General features: G+C 46.5%; 1 protein-coding gene across 2 annotated transcripts in view; it reads left to right on the top strand.

Annotated features, from left to right (window-relative positions):
• LMX1B (LIM homeobox transcription factor 1 beta) overlaps positions 1-22,145 on the top strand; it is a gene marked incomplete at both ends in the record, with an annotated part of 104,758 nt that overhangs the window by 1,096 nt on the left and 81,517 nt on the right. The window lies entirely within an intron of this gene.

Raw genomic sequence — 22,145 nt, 5'->3', positions numbered from 1 at the left:
CCGGCCCGCCGCGGCTGTGGCCGGCCGGGCAGCGCCGCGCTCGGGGCCGCCCCGCGGGCTCCTTCTGCCCGGGACGAGCCGCGTCCCGCCTCCGCCCGCAGCCCCACAGCCACGCCGGGAGCCCCCGGGAGCGGTCCGGGGCCGGCCGCGGCCGCGCCTGGGCGCTGACCCGCCCGCGGAGCGCGGCGGCCGATGCCGGCTGCCCGGCGGCGGGGCCGGGCCGCCCGAGCGGGGCTCGGCGGGGCCGTCGGTGCGCGCCCGCGGGCCAGCGCGGCGGGGCCAGCCCGGGCGCGGGGCCGCCGCCGTCCCGCCGAGCCGCCGCCGGGAGCGGAGGGTGCGCGGGCGGCCGCGGCGATGCCCGCGGGGCCCAGCCGCGGGGACTGGCGCCGGCCGTGCCTCCGCGGCCGGCCGCGGCAGGAGGAGCCCGGCGCTGGCTCCGTCCCTCCCGGGCCGGGCGCTGCCCGCGCTTTATTTTACTTAGGCTTTATCCCCAAATGTCAGGCTTTGTCGGGAGGCGGCCCCCCGCCGCGCCGCGTCCCTGCGTGGAGACGGAGCCCCTGCCCCGCGCCGTGTTTGTCCTCCCCTGCAGAAGCCCACTTCATGCTTGTCACCGAAATTGAGGATCCTTTTTGTGCCGGGAGGGGGGCGAACATGGGCACTTCAATCACTAGGACATAATATGGCTCTGCTAGAAGTCTGGCAACAAACAAAGAACAACAACTATTGGTTTGCATCAACTTTTGTCAGGCATTCAGCAGGCTTCCAGAAAGGCCTGAAGTGGCTTAGTGGCAACAATGTGCATTTCATAGCTACAGCATGAAAATCCATCTCCATGGAAACTGGTAGTAAATGCTAACATGACATGCTGAGTATAAATATTGTTAGGGTTATAACTCTTGTATAAATGGCCCAGATAAATGTCCCCCTGTTTAGGAATTACAACAAAACGTGTTATTTCATAGTGCAGCCCTCACCAGCACGCTACCAGAGAGTCTTCCACGGGCCCAGGCGCTTCACAGGAAAATAACCCGGAGCTTGCCTCCGCTGGGCCGCCGCGATCCTGCCCTCTCAGGGGCCGGGGCTTCAGCATTATCTGTATTTTCTCATACCCCTGCGTAGGGAGCGTATCCACGGACTTTGTCTTTTTACTTCTATGCAAAATAAAACACCTCGTGGTAGCTGTAGTTGTAGATCAATGAAACTTCTGCCTCTCTAGGTAGTACTACCTTAGATATTTTTGTTAATTAGGAAAGAATTTAGAATAGTCTTTAGGCGACCTAAAAAAGCATTATTTGGCAATGTAAATATTTACATTAATTGCCAACAAATGTACCTTCTAAGTCCCATCTGTAAAATAAAGGATCGCACTTTGCCACTTAAAAAGCAAGATCATAGACTATTGCTTTGTAAAAACAAAAATGCTTTTCTGACTGAAAATAGAAATGTAACCGCTTCAGAACTTTCTTTATTATCAAAGGTGTCCAATTGTTTAGGGGGGAAATGGGGTAACCAGGCTGACGAGCAATAAAAAGATATCAACATGTTAGCCTTTGTTGAATCCCAGCACCTAGTGTGACATTACATGGTAACCTGCTGTGTGTGCCCCTAAGGACTGACAGCAGCAGCAGCTCATGGAAAGGGGAGGGGAGACACGGTAAATCAAAATTTGTTTTCTCTGAAATTTTGTTAGCCCGAAAGAGCAAACATGTGAAACTACACTGACATTGTTTGTGTGCTTTCCCTGTCTGCTGCCTTTTAGACTCAGAGAAGTATTCTTTTCTGATAGCTAAAGGATAAAAATAGCTATTCATCCGTGCAAGCAGTTCTCATGGGCTGTGCAATGCAGATGATCAGTTTTATCAGTAAGAGTGCGGAGGGAGGAGTGAAGCCATGAGCAAGTTGTGCAAGTCGTCTCCAGCATGCTGCTACAGCCATCACCCTGCGCTGTAACATAGCGGGATGTAAAATGCCTGTATGCTTTGGAGTAGTGAAACGGAACGGTACCAGTACAGAGGAAGACCGGTATCAGTAAAATCAGATGCTTTTTGTTATCCTGAGTCCTATTTACAGATCTCGGGGGGGAGGGGGAGAGAAAAAAAAGAGAAAGAATAAAGATTACTTAAATATCTTAGTTACTGAAATTTGCTTTAAATAGATTTTTCTGTACGTAGTAATGTAATTTAAAGGTCAGATTTCTCCAGAACTCCCAGGACTATAATCAAGCGCTGTGTGTATATCTTTGGAAAACTGGTGTGTCGTCTTTCTAATGAAAGCAAGCTTCTGATGGGTCAGATATCAGACCTTAAACCTTTCACTGGGTCAGGAATGATTACTGCCCATCCTTGGATGAGGGCATTTCACATTAGGGGGAAGGGCGAAAACATTTTTCTTTTTTTTTTTTCTTTTTTTTTTTTTTAATAAAAATGTTGTCTGTTTGAAGCTACCCCCATGCTCGGAATATTAGAATAAATCCTGGGGGAGATGGATTAGTGGCCCAAGCACAGTTTGAAGTAGTCAGAGGTGCCTGATAAGTGTCATTTATCACAAAAATATCATCGGTACAGCAGTGGGACAAGCTATGCCTGTATTTTAGACTCTTTTTACGCAAGAGATTAAAAAAATTTTTTTCACGAGTACATCCTGATCTTTTGATTTAATGCAAAGTACTTATTTTGCTAAAATGTAAGATTTTGAGGGTCACAGGTACATTTGATTGCAAGGTTTTTAAGGGGAAAAAAAATAGAGTAGTATAATGGCACCAGGGAGGCTGACTCTCGCAAGCCCAAGTCAAACAGAATCTCTTTGATTTTAATGAGAGCTTTGCCAAATTGCAGGATTGTTGCATGTTTGGAACCTTACACTTACACTTTTTTTCTTTAAAAGAAGTTTTCTTTCTGACAAACTGAAACCTTCAGAATCAATGTTTATCAAAAATAGGGGGGTTGCGGTAGTTATATTCTGTTTTTTTGCTTAAATGAATTTATTTATTTATTGTACCACTCATAACAGTGCTTCCTGCTATAAAACATTAATAATTAGAAATATTACATTTCTTTACCATTTGTATATTTTCATTTTTTTGTGACTGTGCTTTTCCGCTTTGTTTTTATCTCACTACTCAGTGTTAGGTAACGATTTGCCCTAGTTATTGCTGATACTAAAAAAAGATATGCTATGAAAAATAACTGTTTCAGGTTGCATGTTTCATATGTAAGCAATGCATATAATTTCTAGAAAGATCCATATTCCTATTCTAGGAATGGAATTCTGGAAATAAAGGCTGTAAAGAGGTCATTTATTCAAGGGATAGGATAGCAAACAATCACAGTTGCTATTTCATGATTTTTCATTAGTGCATTCTAAGTTTTGCTTAGGGTGGGAAAGAGAAATATTTAGATTTTTGTTAGATTCTTCAAGATATGTCAGGCATTGTTTTAGCATCCTTAGACTTTCCTTATATTTCTGGTATATTGCTCGTTCTTCATCTTTGAGCCCTTTCTTGTCAGTGACTGGGCTTATTTTTTATGTGCAATCAGCACAGAGCAGCATCTACCTCGCAGGGAGGAAAGAAAATGCTGCGAAGCCTTGTTGCTGTAGGGGAACGTTACCCTCTCCAGATTTTGGAAATTCTTTCACATGAGTATAATACTGAGGCTGATGTTTCCCAGTTCAGCTGCGTTTTGTATTTGAAATAAGACAAAAGCTTCCTATTAGTAAATGTCTCTTATTTTTGTGAATGTTGTTTTTCTTCCAGAGAGAGCGAGCGCATGTCTGTCGTGAGCGCAGGCTGTGGAATGTAGGCAGGATCCGTGGTACAAGAGGTGACTTGAGCTCCCAGATTCTGCTACATGCAGAATGGGTAATAACTATTTGCGAACAGGAAGATTTTATTTGTTTTCAGCTTTACATTTTTTTTAAACTGAGGAGCACCAGACGCGTCGTTACACTCATCAGTGCAATCGTTCATCATCTGAACTCGGCAAAATTGTGTAGAGCAGTGGTGTCCCCCTCCGTTTCGTTTGCCTCTCATGCCAGCCTGGCACTGGCCCTTGTGCGTGTGTCAGTAGGAAACAGCATAAAAACTGACTGAAACTTAGAGATGAGGAGTAGCCTAAGCACATGCCCAGGACATGGAGTAATGATTAAAGTTATGTCATCCACGAAAAATGCCTTTAAAAGTCGCTGAAATACTCTGGCATTTTTGCTGAAAATCCAACCAGCCCTGCACTATCAGACACATCAGCCCGATTAAAAATTCTCTGTGTGATCAGGCTTTCGTAGCACCTCGAAACGGTTCCAAAAGCGGGAGCACTGAGGAAATGTAGCTGTTATTTCTGCCGATGACGTCAGCAGAGTAGCCGCGATCGGGCAGAGCCCCCGCAGGTCCCCCGTGTCAGCAGGAATTCATCTCTGCAGCACGCGGGGAGGCTGCGGGGCAGATAACGGCACGGGCGCGGGAGCGGCACTGGCCCGGCAGGGCCAGCCACGAGCCTAGGGCTGGTTAGGAGTTAGGCTGAGTAAATACTAGCGGGGACCTGGAATGGAACGTGCTTTGAGAATTTGGGGAGACATTTTGGTTTTCTGCTACAACTGTGGTAACCTTATTGGACAAAATAATTGCAACGGTAATACGTAATTGTGCTAATCCATGGTAGAAAATGATAGGGAGGATCTTTTTGCAATGTAGGCAATATGCAATTAGATTAATAAGAGGATAATTTATAATGCTTAACTACTAACCTGAGAAAAAATAGCCAATAAATATGAAATACGCTGCAAAAATTTCTTCACTGAAATATGTAACAAATGGGAACATTTTATATTCTGCTTAGAAATCACATCTATAATTTTTTGGCCTAAGCTTTTGAACTAGTTCAAAGGCGTACATCACACCTTTTCAACTATCAATAATATATCATGCTAAAATAGCTGGATTATAATGTCTCTCCTTAGACTAATTATTAGTGTATTTCAGTTGTAAATATATACCCCTCTTGCTTGCCTCCATTGTGGAGCAACCTATAAAGCATGGTACATCTTAAAATGAGTACTACTCTGGTGAACTTGAAAGGTGGGTGCATATTTAGCAACAACAAGAGGCTGCTTAATTTAGTCCGATAGTTGGGAAGAAATATGCAGGAGAAAAAGGAGTATGCTTTTTGTAATGCAGCTGTGACTTTTATTTTTCATTCCAGACAATTTAAATTTATACTAAATCTGCTACTTCTTGTTGTAACAGGACTTGATTTCGTTTTATTTAATACCTCCTTCTCCCAGAATGAACAATACAGCAGATACAGTAAATTATTGGATGAGAGCTTGAGTTCCCCACGTACTCGGTGTGCAAGTCAGCGGGAGGTTTCCGTGCACAAGAGAAGTGGACGGGGCCCTCCCTGGGAGCAAGGACATCCACGCCGAGAGCCACCGCGCTGGGGAGCGGGGGGGGCGTTTGGGCGCGCAGACGCGCGTGTACACCTCCCACCCCGGCACACGCGCGCGGAGAAGCCCACGGCCGTCTGCTGGCGTGCTCAGTGGGGTGATTTGGGGGGACAGAGAGGGATAAGTAAAATACTTCATTTTTCTTATCATTGCTAGGCTAAGAGCAGGCAAGTACATTTTATGTCTGTTTGGTTTGCATAATACTCCTTGCGCTGTTCAGTTCTTGTGGCAGTTTTGGAAGAATGTGGTGTGTAAATATAACTAATATTTCGTGATAATATCAGAAAGGGATTTTCTACTGCTTGGGCTGGCTTGGACCATGTCACAGGTTGCATAAAATGCAGATTCACAAAAAGGCTGTGAATTTTAAACCCCAGCAAGATGGAAAAAGACTGTTACGGTATCCTCTGTAAAGGGTGTACTAGGTCAAACGACATACTTGCAGAAAAAATAGGGATAAATGCTTCTCTTTGCCTACATTTTTTTGCCCGTGTGATATGTCATGTTATTGCTCAAGTGAGGTAAGAAAGCAAGCAAGTAAATAAATGAAACTGTGAAGTGAATTGTACAGTAATCTCCAGTAAAGGTAAACAAACCAGGTATTGCTCTTGGATGGTTTAGTGTGGTAGAAAGGTTTTTTTGGCATGATTTGAGGATGATTGCATTACTCACGAGGCAAAGATTGACTCATAATGAAATGACAGTTTCTTGTTCGTTACAAAATATAAAAACTCCACATTTGTTCTGAAACAAAGAATAAGGTTAGTTATAAGTAACAATGTGACGTGAACCTTGACAGCTGAGTCTCTAGCAGCCAAATAATGAAATTGGAGTTACTTTGGATTTAGATGGGTGCAATTAAGAACAGAAATTTCCTTTCTTTAAGCGCATTGGAATAAATATATCAGGTGGGCAGGGAACGATTATTGAATATACACCTTGTGGACTATGTAATTGTGCTATGCTATATCTAAAGCTATGAATTAAAACTGAATTTCGTTTGATGAAAATATATTAGTTTTTTTTTTTTAGAAAGCAGAGGTGTTTTCTGATTTGACATATTTTTAAAAATGTAGCAGGGAGATAAGATTATTTTGCAGCAGTGGGAGCTTTAACAGCACTGGTAACATTTAGGGAAGGAGGCATCACTTTTCTCCACTAGTAACTAAGCAAAAAAAAAAACGTGAGCAACTTAATATCTAATTTAAAGTAAATGTTGAGAGTAAAGCTAGACTTCTGAGTTTGAGAATAGAGACCATAAGAGAGAAAAAAATGACAATACTTGTAAGGTAAAATGAGCTGACTTTTGGTTTTAAATGTAGTGCTCTTTGGTGTTTTTAACATGCATACTCATATAGATCTAAACCTTGCATGCCTTATTCAGGCAAATTATTCACTGTTTCTAGATGCCTCTTTAAATTCAACATAAAATTGAGGCAGATCTTTGACTTTTTTTTTTTTTTTTTTTTAATGTGAACCTTGCATTTACTTTACGTTCCTGGACTTGCTTTGGCTAGACCGATATTCCTCAAATGAAATATTGTCTTATTTTTGTTTTACTTTTTGGTATGCCTGCAATTGCTTTGAACATATCTTGACAAACTTGCCCAGTTGCTGTGACTAACGCAGTCACCGAGACCAGAGCCAGCCCCTGGCATCAGCGGGTGCTATGGAAAGTAAGGGCGAGTTGTTGCTGTGAGCGGGGTGTGAGGAGTCAGCGGGGACTTCTGTTCCCTGGACCTGAACAGGCTGTTCTCAAAACAGCCATTTTGCAAAATAGGCTCTGGTTATTACCAAACAAATTACCAATAACAAATATTTTCTCCTTTTATATGACCAACACATACACAGAATATATGTATTACCATTGCCCTTTATTGGATGCTAAATATACCTTATAAGTAGAAAGCACTGTGTGTGGCATATTATGCAATTTTAATGCAGATAATGTAGAAGAACAACCCTTAAAATGAAGTATCTTGCATGCGACATTAAGTATCCACTGTCTCGAGAAGGTGAAACATCCAGATCACTATTACCAGAGGAACCCAGGATCTGTTACACCAAACTTTGCGGCCGAGATGGAAATCTAGCAGCCCAGCTAAACCCACCTGCGTGCTTCTCATTGTGATGCTCCTGCAGAACTGGGGTATTTTACTCACCTTTCAAAAACTATTTGCCCGTGGGCAACTGAACAAGTAGACATTTGTGAGATTGTATTACAGTAAAGGAGTTGTTAATATGATTAATTCCAGTTTGCTGTTTTGTTGGTTTTGAAATTTTACCGTGATCTTCTTTATAGATGCAGCAGAACTGCTGTGGCACAAATTGATTAAATGCCCTTAATATCAACATAAACAAGGAATAACGTATTTCTTGGGAACTTTGTAGAATTTTATACTCTGATGCTCCTGTAGCAAGCCAATACATTTATAGAGAACACTTGTTGTGGAGGTCATTTGCTTTGCTTCCGAAACACAACATATTTTTTAATATGCACAAAATTTTCCTTTGCAAATGTTGACATGAACTTGTGAACATGCAATTCCTATTGACTTCAATGAGAGCCATCCTCGCTCATCAAAGGATAGAATTTGGCTCTTGATTTTACTGCAATCGGTGTATTATTTATAATGTACAAGAATGCATGTGCACTCTCCCAGTAAGAGCTAATGGAATTTATGTGCACATGCTGAGGACCAAATCCTCCTGGTAGCTGTTAGGAAGTTTACTTTCATGTGTTTGTTCCTTTGTGTAACCTGAATCACCATTCACTAAACCAAAACAAAACCAAAAAAAGAATAGTCTACATCAATAATATTTTCTTTTGCAGTTATTACTTTTATTGTAGGTTATTATTATGATAGGAAGCAAGCAAATTTGAATTTGCAGAAGAAATCATTAATACTGTTTTAAAGCATTTCTAATTACAGCCAGTGGTTACTTGTTGTTCTCTCAGACTGATAGAAACATCATTGCTTCTTGCAGTAGTTTCTCCTTACAAACTGAGCACTGGTGTATTCCTCGTGTATTCGTGAGAAAGCACATTTGTTACAGAATGTGGATGCGGATGGTATGACCGGGGATAGCATTTGCTCTCCGGAGGTGGGGCTCGGCAGAGCGCTGGGCACCTCTGCCTGCCACAGCTGGAGCTGGGGTCACTGGGAGCTCCGCGGGACTGGACCCTTGCGCTGCAGCATGATACCTGCCAAAACTCATTAGTGAGAAAGGTTACAGTTCTCATTAACATCCACTCCACAGAACAGTTGTTTTCAACCTGTGGGATCCTATCCTTTGACATAATCAGATTGCCTACAGCTACCATTTTTCTGTCACCTGATAGAGCTATTCCTGCAGCTTCCCAATGGAAGCAGCTTCTCTGGTTTCTCATGTTCGCTCTTATGTCACAACTTTAATCCAGTTTTACGGGGGGCATGCGGGTGCACTTGCTGAGGTTTCTTTTGATAATGCATGTGAAATGAGACAAGTATTTAATTCTGTATTGTACAAAGAGGTTTATTAGCAAATCGCAAGAAAGCACTGTAGGAAATCATGAAACTGAGGAAAAAATGCAAACGAAAACACTGAAATGACCACAGAAGAGGCGAGCTACCTTCGGTTAGGGGGAAACTTTGGTACAATAAGGTCCAGCTGTACGTGACAGCCTGGTAGCCCCAGCGCTATTCATAAATATTCAGGATCTTCTGCAGACGTTCCTTTGTAGTTGATGGTCTGTGCTAAGCCGTCTCTAGTGCCGCAGCTCTTCAGCTATTTACTCTAGTGGTGCTGTGCCCTCAGTTCTGGAGTAGATGTTGTCCGGGAGCGGGCCAGCCTGCCCAGCTCGTGAGCCTCGTCATGAGCTTTTCAGATGGTCAGGAGCCACAGGAAGGGTACCAGGAGCTGCACGGAGCTGTGCAAGGGTGGTGAGCAGGGGGAGCGCGGGATGACCCAGCTCCCAGGGTCCCACTGCAGCAGCACGGGCTGGAGCTGGCTGGGCACGCAGCCCTGTTTCCACCTTCTTCCAGCAGCTGGGGATCTATGTTACCTGGTCTGTCCTCCCTGCCAGTTGAATGATGTGCTCAGGATATCAGAGCTGTGCTGGCACTGCTGGTGAGCCCACACGGGTCAAAAGCCACAGGCTTGGCTCTTCCTGGCTGTGGTGGGTGAGTGGGAGCTTGCGTGTGGCGGGTGAGCTGGGGCTCCCTGCGTGTCTGGGATCACGCGGCTTACCTCTTCGGGTGGGTCTGGTTGGGCATCAAGAGGTTTGCATTTCCGACTTGCAGGAGAGAAAGAGATGATCGTCCCTCCTCCTCCCCGCCGCTATTAATAATCGTGGTTTGCAGACCGAGTATCCACTCCATGAAGGTTTGTATGTACATGCAGGCTTGAGTCAGTACCTAACTGTTATAATTTTAGAGAGCAATCTTCAGATTACCGGTGTGCTCAGCAGGCTGCGAGGGCTCGCAGAGGTTGGCAGCACATTCCTCCCGCAGCAGTCACGAGCGCTGGGAGCACTCCCTGCGCGGAGGGGCTGACGCTGCCAGTTCGTGGGCCCCGTCGGGGGCCTGAGCCGGCAAATCCCTGCTCCCAGGGCTCCCATGAGTAATGCCATTGAAGCCAATTGCCCTGACGTGCAGTGGCTTGCAGTGTCATGCAAGGTCAGTTTACTTACCTGACAGCAAGTGTTTAGAGAGAACTCGGTGGAGCCACTCGCTGAAGTTTTTGGGGATGGGGCTCTTCACAGGCAAAACCCACCCTAAATGGAAGTCGCGGTTTAACATTGTGAGTTGTCTTCTCAGTTGGATCTTGGCATGAGCTTCATCTGATGACAAGAAAAGTTTCACATGTGGAGCGTAACCCTACAGGTCAGCTCCCACTCACAATAGAGTTGATAAGGAAAGTGTGGTGGGGCCCTGTATGAACGTTAGTACCAGCAGTGAGGCTTTAGAAATCCCTTCCCTTCATTAAGCATTCTGACAAAGCCAAGCATGTGCTCCTCACTCTGCTGGTGGCTCTGTGGTCTTCTGCAAGCCACTTGGCGTATGACTGCACTGGGGAAATGCAGATATTGTATTTTGAGTGCTTCCCAGTCACCTTCTGATCATTAATAGCTAGAATCCAGAGTGAGAAAGGAAGAGAAAGAAAGAAAGGAGCAGTGAGCAAGACCTACCTCTCTGCAGAGGTCAATGCAAAGCCACCCTGCCCTAAGCCCCAGCGAACGAGTTTTGCATATTGTGTGCAGCTCTCTTGAAATCTTAAGAGAAAATGTTTTTCTGAAGTGATTCTATTGATACTAATTTTATTACATGTCAGTCTGGTTTTTATTACATGCAAACAATCACACAGGCTCAGCATCTCACCTTTGTAACAGTGACAGAGGTGATGAAGGAAGGCTCAGTGAAATTCAGGGGACCGAAGCCATACAGAGAAAGCCCCCCAAGCTATCCTACCAGTAGAATTTCCATTTGCACCTGGAAAGGAAGAAATGCAGAGGCTCCAGGATTGCTGCCAGCCCTGCAGGTGAGGGTGCAGACCCTGCTGTGGTGGGCAGCAGGGAACCTAGTACCACCTCGTGCTGCCGGGGCTCAGCGGCAACTGCTGTCAGACGCCCCCGGCACACGCTGCGGTGAGAGGACTGGAGTGACCCTGCCTGCGCCTGTGGAGCTCAGGTTCGCCGTCCTGTGCAGCCCGTCCGTCTGACACCATCTCAGCCCTGTGCGGCAAGGTGGCAGCTCTAAGCTCTGCCGCTGCCACGGTGCCCTTTTCCAGCTCTCCCCTTGCGGAAGGGAGAGGGTGGGAGCATGGGTGGCAGCACCCACTCTGCCGTCGCTGCGGGCAGGTGTGTGCATCTGCTGGAGGCTCACGTTGTGCTGCCCGCCATCGGGCGGATCCTGCCCCGCGCCTGCAGGCTCCGGCTTGGTAAGGGTCTGCCCTGCGGTTGGAGGCGCGCAGCTGACAAGCGTGGGCTCTGGTGCTGTCACCCACTGGTGCCGAGAGCTGGCTGGGAAGCCTTGCTGCGGTGCCGGTGCCCCTGCCCGCCCGGGGCTGGGGGAGGCAGTACTGACAGCCTCAGCCACCTGGATTTTCATAGCCTGGTTCTCCCTGAAGTCTAGGGAGGAAGAGCTCCCGTGTTCTGGGCATTGCTTTGCCCCGGGGGTGATGCTGCTCTTCTAAGGATTCCCTTTCTTGTCAGCCAAACATGCCAAAGCTTTGCAATATCTGGATACTTTCTCACTTTTATTTATTTACACACACATATGAGAAATTATTTAATTCCTTACTTCATTTACCAACATTTTCCCAAGCTGTAGGAAGCTGTCCACACATTTTCCCTTGGCAAGTCGTGAACGGGTGACAGTACGAGTGTTGTAGCCATGTGCTGTTTGTGCTTATCGTGGCATTTGCATCAGCACCGATGCTCGCAGCAGATATTACAATGTCCTGTGCGTGCCTTTTGGCTTGTGTGTGTGTAAAAAGAAAAGCAACGCTCTGTTTTTTTACAGATGGGACACGGTGATGCGAGTACTTGCAGTACAAAACCAGGTTATTCTTAAGAGCAGTTTATGAAGTTGTAAAAGTACAAATGGAGTAAAACTATTTGAGGGAATAAATGGCATGTGAAATGTTGCAGCGATACTATCTCTACTTGGTATCGTTGCTTTGAACCTGCCAGGCTTGGTGGTTGGAGCTGCAACAAACAAGTGATTCAGCTGATGGGAGTAGAAGGCATTACAACCGACAGCTACTTTGTTAATGGAGGAATAGGCAGAATCCCACTGCTGGGGGGATCCCCCCACTGCAGCCACTGCCCCTGGTTGCTGTGGCTGTCGCAGCCCTGGCGGGAGCTGCCGTGGAACAGCGTTGCACGGAGGAGACAGAGTTTGTATTTTAGCGTCAGCTTTCCATCCTGTCCTGCGCCGGGGGATGCAGGGGCACGCGTGGCCGTTGTGGGGTCCTTGTGCCCCTGGGTGGGCATCCCGAGCTGGAGGGACCAGGCGGTGCTCTGGGGGTGGGTAGCTCCTGCTCGCTTGGTCCTTAGAGTCTCGCTGCCTCGGCCTTGCTACCCGTGCCTGGGCCAGTTCCCCAGCATGATTTTGTGGGTGTGGAATACATTAGCCTTGATGGCGCCTGCATTAATTTTATGTGGGAGAATCCCCAGAGATTCCAGAGCAATTACAGGGAGAGCAGCCTTGCCCAGCGCGGCGTCCTCCCCATCCAGCCGCTGATCCCCACGGAGGAGATGGGAGGACTCGGCGAAGCAGCGCCGGCACTCCAGGGGTGGCCGCTCCCTGTGGCTGCCTGCCCGAAGCATCCCTCGTGGCAGAGGCCAGAGCATGGTGGTCCATGATCCCCCGAGCGACTGTGCTCCATGGCTGGCCCAGGGTGACGGGACTGAGTGCTGGACGGTAGCAGAGCTCGTTGTACTGATCCGTGTCTTACAGAAAGGTTGGAAAACAAGCCCAAGGCAAGCGAGCTGTCTTCATTTCATACATGTCCTATGAATATTGGTTGTCTAGCATAATTGAAGCCTGTTCCATTTGTGGCTTTTTTCTTACTTAAAAACTCAGCTCATATTTTGGCAGGGGTTTGTCTGAGCGCGTAGCGGATACATTCAATGACAAGAGCTATAACATTCAATTTGTTGGATGCCACAATTAAACCTCAGCTTTTTCACCCAGCCATCTGAAAGCCAATTGCGAGTTGTCACTCAAGCAAGAATACATACAAACAAGGGCAGTACATACCCCAGATCCTAACAATGTGATTTTCATCGCCTTACCAGTCTTTGGGGAGTCTTCAGCTTCCATCTGGAAGTACCTTCAACCCTTTCCAGCTACGGATCTTGAAATAGCTAGAACAGAGAGAAAACCAAAATTACATGGAGTTTATTGCCATTTCAGAAGGAAAAAAGTGTTTGAAAAAGTTTATTCAGGAAGCCAAGGGAAGTTAAGTGGGAGACATTTGCCATTTCATCAGTCTGTTGGTGATAGCCATTCATGTCATAAATGGCTTGTGTCATTTGATGCCAAAAATAACACAATTTTCCTCCCCAAAGGCCTATAGGGTTTTTTTGCAATAAATGTTTATTTGTTAATAATATACTTTAAACAGCCCAGTCTTGACCTCAAGTCTCCAAAAGAATCCATCTTCTCTCTGAAAAATCCTACAAAGTTTGTGTAATTTTTTCTGGGAAGGTGTAATTGATGGCGCAGTGAAGGGTAGTGTGTTTGCTTTAACTACTGCAGCTGCGTGGATTAACTGTTTATAAGGGCCTACTGTGCTTCGAATGGCTACTTTCTTAGATTTCAAGCTTTAGTTGACAGCACTTCCTAATGGTTTCTTGGATTTGCTTAAGTTCCATAAGTAAAAATAAATTTCTGTGCTTAGCTCACCCATTGTTCTTTCCTCCTTGCTGATTTGAAAGCTTTTAAACATTCATTTGTAGGAGTTTGGTTTCATCGATTAGCCGATGTGGTGCGACATTTCAGATGGAGGTGGCCAGGATGACTACCTGGCAGAGCTGAGCAGGGGGCTGATCTTGTTCCACATCTCATGTTGATTTCAGAAAAAAATGTAAGAGAAATCTGGGTGCATAGCAAGTAACCTGCATGCAAATATTTTTGACAGGCTTTCTCAATTTCGTAATTGGAGTCTCTAGAGTCTAACACAGAACTGGCAGGTATGAAATATGTGTGATTAAATATTTGAAAACATAATAAAGGATTTTGTAAATATGTATAATACAGAAACTGTTGTTTTGAGAGAAAATAGTAGGTCAAGTAATTAATTTATAACATGTTGCACTGTTTTGAAATTGCCTTCCCAAAAGCTGGAGTTAGATTTCCACTGTCAAAGCGTCTGTAGAATGCCAGTGACGTGATCAGCAGCCCAGTCATGTAGCAATTGTCTTTTCACTAAATCACCAACTACCACTGATTTAGCGAATGTTAAATCACATTTTTCAGCTGCTTTTGTTCTGCCATCAGCCCCTCTGATCTTTCTCTCTTACGATTTTTCATGCATACTTTTACTAGAAAAGCAAGGTATTAAGACATTTGTCAGAATTTTTTTGTTAGTCCTTAAATGAAAATGTGGTTTTCTTCAACTCTAGAGCACTTATTTTCTTTAAGATCATCTGAGTTATTGGAGAGAATTACACATTTAATTTCTCAGAGCATTTCAGCTTGAAGTGCTAGTTTGTTCTCAGTCAGACAGGCACTTGGATAAAATAAGGAACAGTATGTGTAAAATGAATGGAATTCATTTTTTCTTTAAACATTTCACATTTGTGAAGCTAAATTATTTGGATAATATGCACACTCAGGTACTTTGTGTAAAACTCATTTTAGTGGGACTCCATGGCACTAAATGGCACTAGTCGTTTACTGAGAATATGTTTGTAGTTTATTAATTGTGACAATTATATGATGCTTTAAAAATATATATTTTGAGAAGCACAGCTTCTAGCCTGGCCCGTGATCCTGCACATTAATTAGGTGGTTAATTTTACTCAGTCTCTTCAGTAGCTATTTACAAGGTAAAGTTGCATGCACAACTAGGTGAACAACAGGGGCCTTAGGGTAACTAAACTGCATGGCGAATGCTCATTGACTTCCCAGAGGCATTTTCTGGGGCGGTCTGGGCCACAGTAACCTGAGCAACTCTCCTCCTCTCTTCTGGCAAAGGCTTGGCTAATCTTTGTGTCCATTTTGGTTTTTGCAGGACAAACTTCTTGATCTTCAATTCAGCCTTTGTTGGATCAGTCCTGTTAAAGCAAGATCACATCCAAGCTCTCTTTCCTAAACTGAAAATATTCGGAGAATAGCTTTAAAACTTTGCATGGCTTCCTGCTATTCTGCTGCTTCTGGCATTGCTGGGGAGTTCGAGCCAGACCAAATAGTCCCACTGCCGCTCAGCGGTGGCTGACCCGCCCCGGCCCCCGGCTGTGGGCAGAGCTGCCTGCGGCCGCCCGGGTGTGCAGAGAGAGTGACTGCCCGGCGGTAACGGCAGCGAGGGCAGCTCATCCTCTCTTTCCTGGCCTTGATGTTTTTGAGTGCCGGACTGCAGACGTGCACACAGAGCAGTGTGGTGTGCGGACATGCACACATGAGGGAGTGCCCGTGCCATATGGCGAAGCCGTGTGATGCGACAGCGGGTGGCACCATGGCCTCCTTTGGCTCAGAGTGATGGCTGGGGTGTCTTGGGAAGCCTGGGGGACTATGGATGAGGACACGAGTCCTGTGTTTGCTCCAGGGCTGTGCCCGGTGTGGCTGGGGCAGGTGCACGCGTGTGGGCTGCTCACGCCGCAGCTGCACGGCCATGCAGATGTCCAGCTGCAGGGTGTCCAGGGATGGCAGTGTCAGAGCCACCTCCTCTGCACCAGGGTTTGGGGTCTTCTGATCGGGCAGAGTGTCCTGCCCTTCTCCTACCTCCCCAGAAAAGAGTACTGTGCAGATCTTGCGTGTGTCCTCTCAAGCCTTCCTCTTGGGCACGGGAGAGCTTCCGCGGTGCCAGGGCTCCTCCGCTCACCCTGGCCTGTGTGACACAGGCTGGATCCTGACCCGCTCCCAGCCAAGCCCATGGCGTAGCACGCAGGTCCTGGGCGCCGCGGCGGGCACGCAGGGGATGCAGACGCCGACGCTCCCCGACTCGCCCCTCTGGGCTCTGGTGAAGTTTCTCCTGATTCATCCCAGCGGTGTGCAGTGACTCATGCCATCAGCATCAGCGGCCTATTTGTGAAACCGAAAAGAAACAACCTGAAATTGGCTGAAACAGTCACATTACTAAGGCTAATATGGATTTGCTCCTGTAAGAGGATATTAAAAGTCTCCCTTTGTTTGTTGCACAGAGACTGAGCTTTGCCATTTTTTAGTCTTTTTGTCAGCTTACTTTGGTACTAAAGCAACTGACATAACATTTAACTTTATCCTTGTGCATGAGCACTCCTGTAACATTCAGTAACTCTTTTGACTTTCTGTTTAAAAGATCTCAACTGATGCTGTGTCTGCACAGACACTGCCAACCTTCAGGATCCTTAGCTGTCCATTTATTATGAGCATGGCTATAGGGTAGATGGCTTGCATCTTTGTGCCGTTATATTCTTGTAATAGCCAACATTAACAAAGTTAAATGGACAAATGAACAAGAGAAAGAGAAGAAAAGCAAAGGAGCAATTAAATGTAACTTTTCATCATGAAAAGGATTTCACTGGTTTATCTTCTAATAAGATTATGTCACCGACACAAGTACCTAGGAGCCCTTGATTGACAGCCTCCTGTACTTTTATCAGGCAGTGTGACACTAAACCTCAGGGCCTTTTGTCCGATAGAGTGAGCTCACGGAAACTTGCCATCCTAATCCCCTTATTCATGTCAAGCACAGAAAAGAAGTCCTGATCAGATGGCACCTTACAACAGTGTCACCTCCACCCCCTCGTTGCTGGATGGACATGGGACATCTCCTGCTTTGTTCGCTGTCTGCGCTTTGCTCTGTCCGAGCAGAGCTGCTGCCTGCTGTATTACGCAGCCCCGCTCCCGATTCCTGGGAGCTGGGACTATTGCACGGCTTTCACGGATCCTATCTTGCACTGCCCTGCACGACGTGCGTTTGCTGTCCTGCTTCCATCCAGGGGAGGCTGTGTGTGTGGTGCAGAAAAATCCCAAGGAGATGGTAGGAAGATTCACAGGCTAACTTCTTTTGTTTGGGTTTTCTTTTTCTTTCTCTAAAGAAAGTAAGGCCTTTAAAGGAAATATTTCCTTTTGCGTCGTGTATGTAAGACCTTGTAGTGAAATGTATCACTAAGCTTCTTCACACCTTCCATCCAGAAAAAGGAGTAAGTGGAACTAAAAAAACCTATCTTTTCAGAAGCACAGGATCAACATGAAGTGCAAAATATTGTTGTTGCTCAGTGGTAATTGTTATTGGGTGTAATACTTCCCAAAGCTCAAAACAGAGTTTTATGTCCTTCTCAAAGGGTGAGTACCTATAGAATTCACTCCTAAGTGTCATAGAAGTCAGCAATTCATCCCAATCACTGGTACTATAAGTTTCATAGCTCCGGCCCTTTCTTAGTTGTAGGAATTCCTTTGTGCGTATCCCTGCGGTAACCTATTTCAACTAGCGGTTCCCTGTGGTGCTTTATTTACTTGTCCAACTGTTTGGAAGTCTGTTAGTCTAAAGATCAGATGCTCTGAAACAAATCTTATTACTTTAACCAGCTCTGCAAATTCTTCTTTCTCCATTTTTATTGACTTCTCTTCAGCTAGAACTAATACACATGCAGCAGGTGGGCAAGTATGTCTCTCAAAGTTTAGCCTCTCAGATTTAACATGAGAAACTATAAATCTTTTTGTTTTCCTTGGAAAATGTGGGAAACCACAGGTATTTGAAGAGTTGCCTCCTCGGTGGATTTGTGAAGTTTATACTGGTTGCTGTAATTTTTGAAACAGAAGTCTGGGAAATTTTAAAAGAATGCTGCATTCTGGGGGATAGGCTAATTATTTTTTCTCGTGTTAAGTATCTTTTCAAGCTATAACAGAAAGCAAGGGAATGGGAAAGCTTTAATATTTTTTTTCCGTTCATCCAGCCTGACACTACTGGTAGAGATACTGCGTAAAACTTCCTTCAGCTAATCTGCTACGAGCTGGTTCAGTCGGCACTACTCACCAGTCCTAGTTTTAGAAGGCGTGTCCAGCTCCTCTGTATTTTTCATCTCTATGCACATTTTTAAAGTAATTTTAGATGCTAAAAGTTAGTGCTAATTAAATGTTTTAAGAAATTATCTTTCAGGAATTCCCCTTTCTCCTCCCCGTCCCCCCACCCAGTCTCCTGGCGACCTCATGCTCCCCCATTTGAGCACACATCTCATCTTCGGGAGATGTTTGCATCTCGTGGCACTTTCCTCCAGCAGATATCAAAGTCCTTTGCAAAGCGACCTGCCCAGGGTTCCTGCAGGCTGGGGCCTGTCCCGGGCGCGCTCATCCCTGGGACACACCGTTTCTTCCCATGTCTTCTGAGGACCAGGCTGCACCAGGAGTCGGGATGGGAAGGTTCTCGTGTCTGGGGTGTGCAGAGCAGTTTGCTGCTGCTTTGCCAGGATTTGTTTTTCCATCTTAAGCACCAGCGGCTGCCATCATACAGTGCAAACAAGGGAACATACACACTGCCTTATTTTAAAAACAACAGCAAGCGAAGGAATCTACAAGGTAGCGGCTTTCCTTTAGCAGAGCGTGTTTGCTTTAAACACACAGCTCTTCACGAATCTCAGGATCGGTTATCAGGTATCAGTTTGGCAGCAGTCTCTGCAGCAAGGACAGGACTGAATGTAGTGAGCTGAAAACAGTTTTAAATATCCAGCTAATCAGTGAGGCTGGTGAAGGAGTCTATAAAATGTCTGTAAACTTTTAAGGTCAGTTAACTAATAGGTGAATGGCGGCAGACAGTGTGATGTCAGGTTGTGCTTAGGGACAAGGTTCAGGAAAACTGTTAATGGCCGTCAAAACATCAGACTTCTCAAAGAAAGCCTCGCTGAAATGCAGGAACAAGAGTATTTTAACACATCGGAAATGTTTAATGCAAACCAAAGCGATGTGGTACGAGGCTGTGTGTATTTCAGAAAAGGTGGCTTCAGAAAGCGATCTGGAATCCCATTAATCTCACGGATTTAATGTTGTGAAACTTCGTGGCTCTTCGCTGCAGTTGGTGCATACGAGGCAGCAGCTCTGCTAGCAGCGGTGCCTGCGTATCCTGCAGTGACAACGAGCGGGTCTGTTTCAGAAGGACGTAGGCAATGCAGCATGTTCTGCATCTTCCAGAGGCAACCAAGCCCTGTCCTCGCAGCGTGCCCTGAAGCTTTATGCAGCAGCTCCTCTTAACACGTCCTGCCCTTCTCTGGGCAAGAGGGTCAGTAAACAGGGGAAACAACCATCCACCCGCAGCCAGCCCAGGGTGCTGTTTCTGTGTTAGCAGCACTTGATGCTAGAGCGTTCTCATTGAAAGAAAAATAACTTTTGTTTGGACCAAAAAAAAAGAAAAAAACCTTTGGGGATTGAATTTCAGAGCCTCCCTGCCTTCCTCTCAGCCCCCTCCGAAGTCTGAAATGATTTGTGTGCGAGGGCCTGTGACCCAGGGAGGCATCGAACAGCGGAGAAGGGAAACATTTGGAGTTCAGAGGGACAGTGGGTCTTGATGACCAGCGTAAGACAACGCAGATGTTTCAGATCATGAGGTCTCTGATGATGACGAGAAAATGCCCCCAACAGCCTATGGGCTGGGTTCTTCTCCACTGCCCTTTTTTCTTTTCCTTGATGTAGTGATGCTGCATCTCATAGGATTAAGTTTTTAGGATTAGGGATCTGTGCTCATTGTATTAGGTAGCTCTGAAAAGTAGGGTGAGATTTTAATTTCTCCCTGGGGAGTCTGTTACAAGCTCTGTCCTGTGTTGTGTTGTGGTGGCAGGGGGTACCGAGACCAGCTGTGTGTGCTGCAAGCCCTGGCAGTGGCCCGTGGCAGAGGGTTGTCTGCAGAGGAGCAGAGCCAGAGGAGCAATAGTTTTTGGACAAGAGTCCAACAATAACTGCATGTCCCATTGCTTTGTCTGATATAAACAGAGATTTCCTGGAAAGAGGACAGATTCTGGGACAAGGAAAGAAAAATACTGGCGGAGGGGAGCAGGAGGAGAAATTGTTCAGGATCCTAATTCAGCAGTAGGTCTGCTGAGTGCCTGTGACACTGGCTGCTCACCGCAGCGGCTCTCTGCCTGGTGCCTGCCTGTTGAGCTCGGCATCCCTGCACTCGGGAGGAGTGGAGAGAAACCGTGGGGCAGCTCCAAACCCTGTGGATGCGAGCTCCGAGATCCAGCCCCAGAGTGTGGATTTGAACCCACATTACAGCTGGGGCAAAGTATCTCAGCATCACGGCTGCCAGGCCAGAGTCGTATGAATTTTACACCTCGGCTCTGCTGTGAAAAAGTGTACCAGCATTATATACCTAACGTATATACAAGCAACAGGAGAACAGCATAGGCTGCGGAGCCTAAGTTGGGGAAACAACCTCTGATTGTATCTGGTTTAAAGCTTAATACACGAGAAACAGCAGACAGCAGTCCTGCTGTGCTTGGGTGCGTGCTGGGGTCTCTGCCGGAGGGAGACCCTGTCCGTGCCCAGGCCCCCATGTAGGGCTCTGGTCCCCGGCGCCTCAGGGCCGTGCGGGGCTCAGGGGCAGCTCCCAGCCATCGTCCCACGGGGGCTGTGGCCTCAGCCCCAGGCGGGAGGCGCAGCGGGAAGATGCCCAGGAGACCGCCCTGCAGCACTGAGGCGGGCGCGGGCTGAGCAAGCACCTCATGCCCTTGCCGGGCAGTCCCCACTGCGCCTGGAAGCAGCGGTGGGCATCCTTGCCTAGGGGGGACTCCCCGAAGTCATGGAGGAAAGCCCTGTCCTGCACTGCCGCCGGTGCAGGGTGAGCAGTGGGGCTGGGCGTGAGCTCGCTTCACCAGGTCTGCTGCAGCCACTGCTGCACCAGCAAATCCCGAATTACGTGTCAGCAGGGAGGAGAGAGGAGACAGATTTTAAAATGTTGTTTGCTAAAAAAAAAAAAAATTGTCTGTTGGCTTGAGGGAGTGCAGAGGCCGTGCAAGGTCTTCCCGGCATCTGTCTCGCTGGGAGGAGGATGGCTCCCCACGTCCGCTGCGTGCTGCAGGAGGGGGTGAAGAAGGGGCTGCAGCGGAGTTGGTAGGAGCTGCCTCCTGCTGCTGCCCTCAGCGCGAGGCCCGAGCGCCCAATCCTGCCCAGCCCCTCACTGCGGCTCCGGGTGCCGGCTGTGGAGCGCCGCGAGCACCAGGGAGAGGCGGCAGCGGCGGGTTTGCATCTTGGCACCTCTGTGAGGGGGACTCTGGCTGGAGCAGTTCCCGTGGATGCTGCCAAGCTGGAGCCTGGCAGAAGAGTGAGAATTTCCTAACTGTGACAAATGCCTGCCTGAAAAAATGTGTCTTTATTTACCAGTGGTGTGTTCAATTAGCCTATGTTTTGGAAAAGCGCTCTCGTCCCTCTGACAGTCTCCCTTGCAATTTGAACCACCTCTTCTCAGAAAAAGACTAGAAAATATTTTGCTTTAAAAAGATTTAGGAACCCCATATTTCTGGCACCCAGCTTTGACTTCTTCTGATGCTAACTGACACGGGAACTTTCCTTCTTGGCTGTATGTGCTACTGAGAGAGCCTCATAAGCAAAGCTTTTCATTGCCTTTTATATCTGATGGTAAGTTATTGTTTTCTTATCAGCTATAGGTAAAAAAATGAAAACCAGAACACAGTCCCCAAAGAACCTCTATCACGAGAGTTTATAATTAAGAAACTGCTTCCCTGATCTGTTGTGCTTTTGAAAGAAGTGACCTTGTGATTTTGAAAAAAGTGACTACCACCTCAGCATGACTTCTCACCAGTGAGATGGGTGCAGCTTTGCCTTTTGCTTTTGGCATTCTGAGTTGGGCTTATAATGGAAACTGAGCATGGCCTTTATTATCGTTATGGTTGAAACAGCATTATTTAAGGGCACAACTGAAGTTTTGTAAGCATATGCTGGAACATACACTTAAAATATTAAAGAGAAGTTTTCAATAACAATTGTGTTTAGAAACAAATGATCTTGGTTTTCCATTTCTGGGCTGTTCTGTGTGAAGCCAAAGGATCGCTGTTCCAGGGATACCGTATT

This window comes from Platalea leucorodia, assembly GCF_965183815.1.
Source record: "Platalea leucorodia genome assembly, chromosome: 15".
Lineage (NCBI taxonomy): Eukaryota > Metazoa > Chordata > Aves > Pelecaniformes > Threskiornithidae > Platalea > Platalea leucorodia.
The sequence above is the reverse complement of the archived record's forward strand: the minus strand, read 5'-3'. Positions and strand labels throughout refer to the sequence as shown.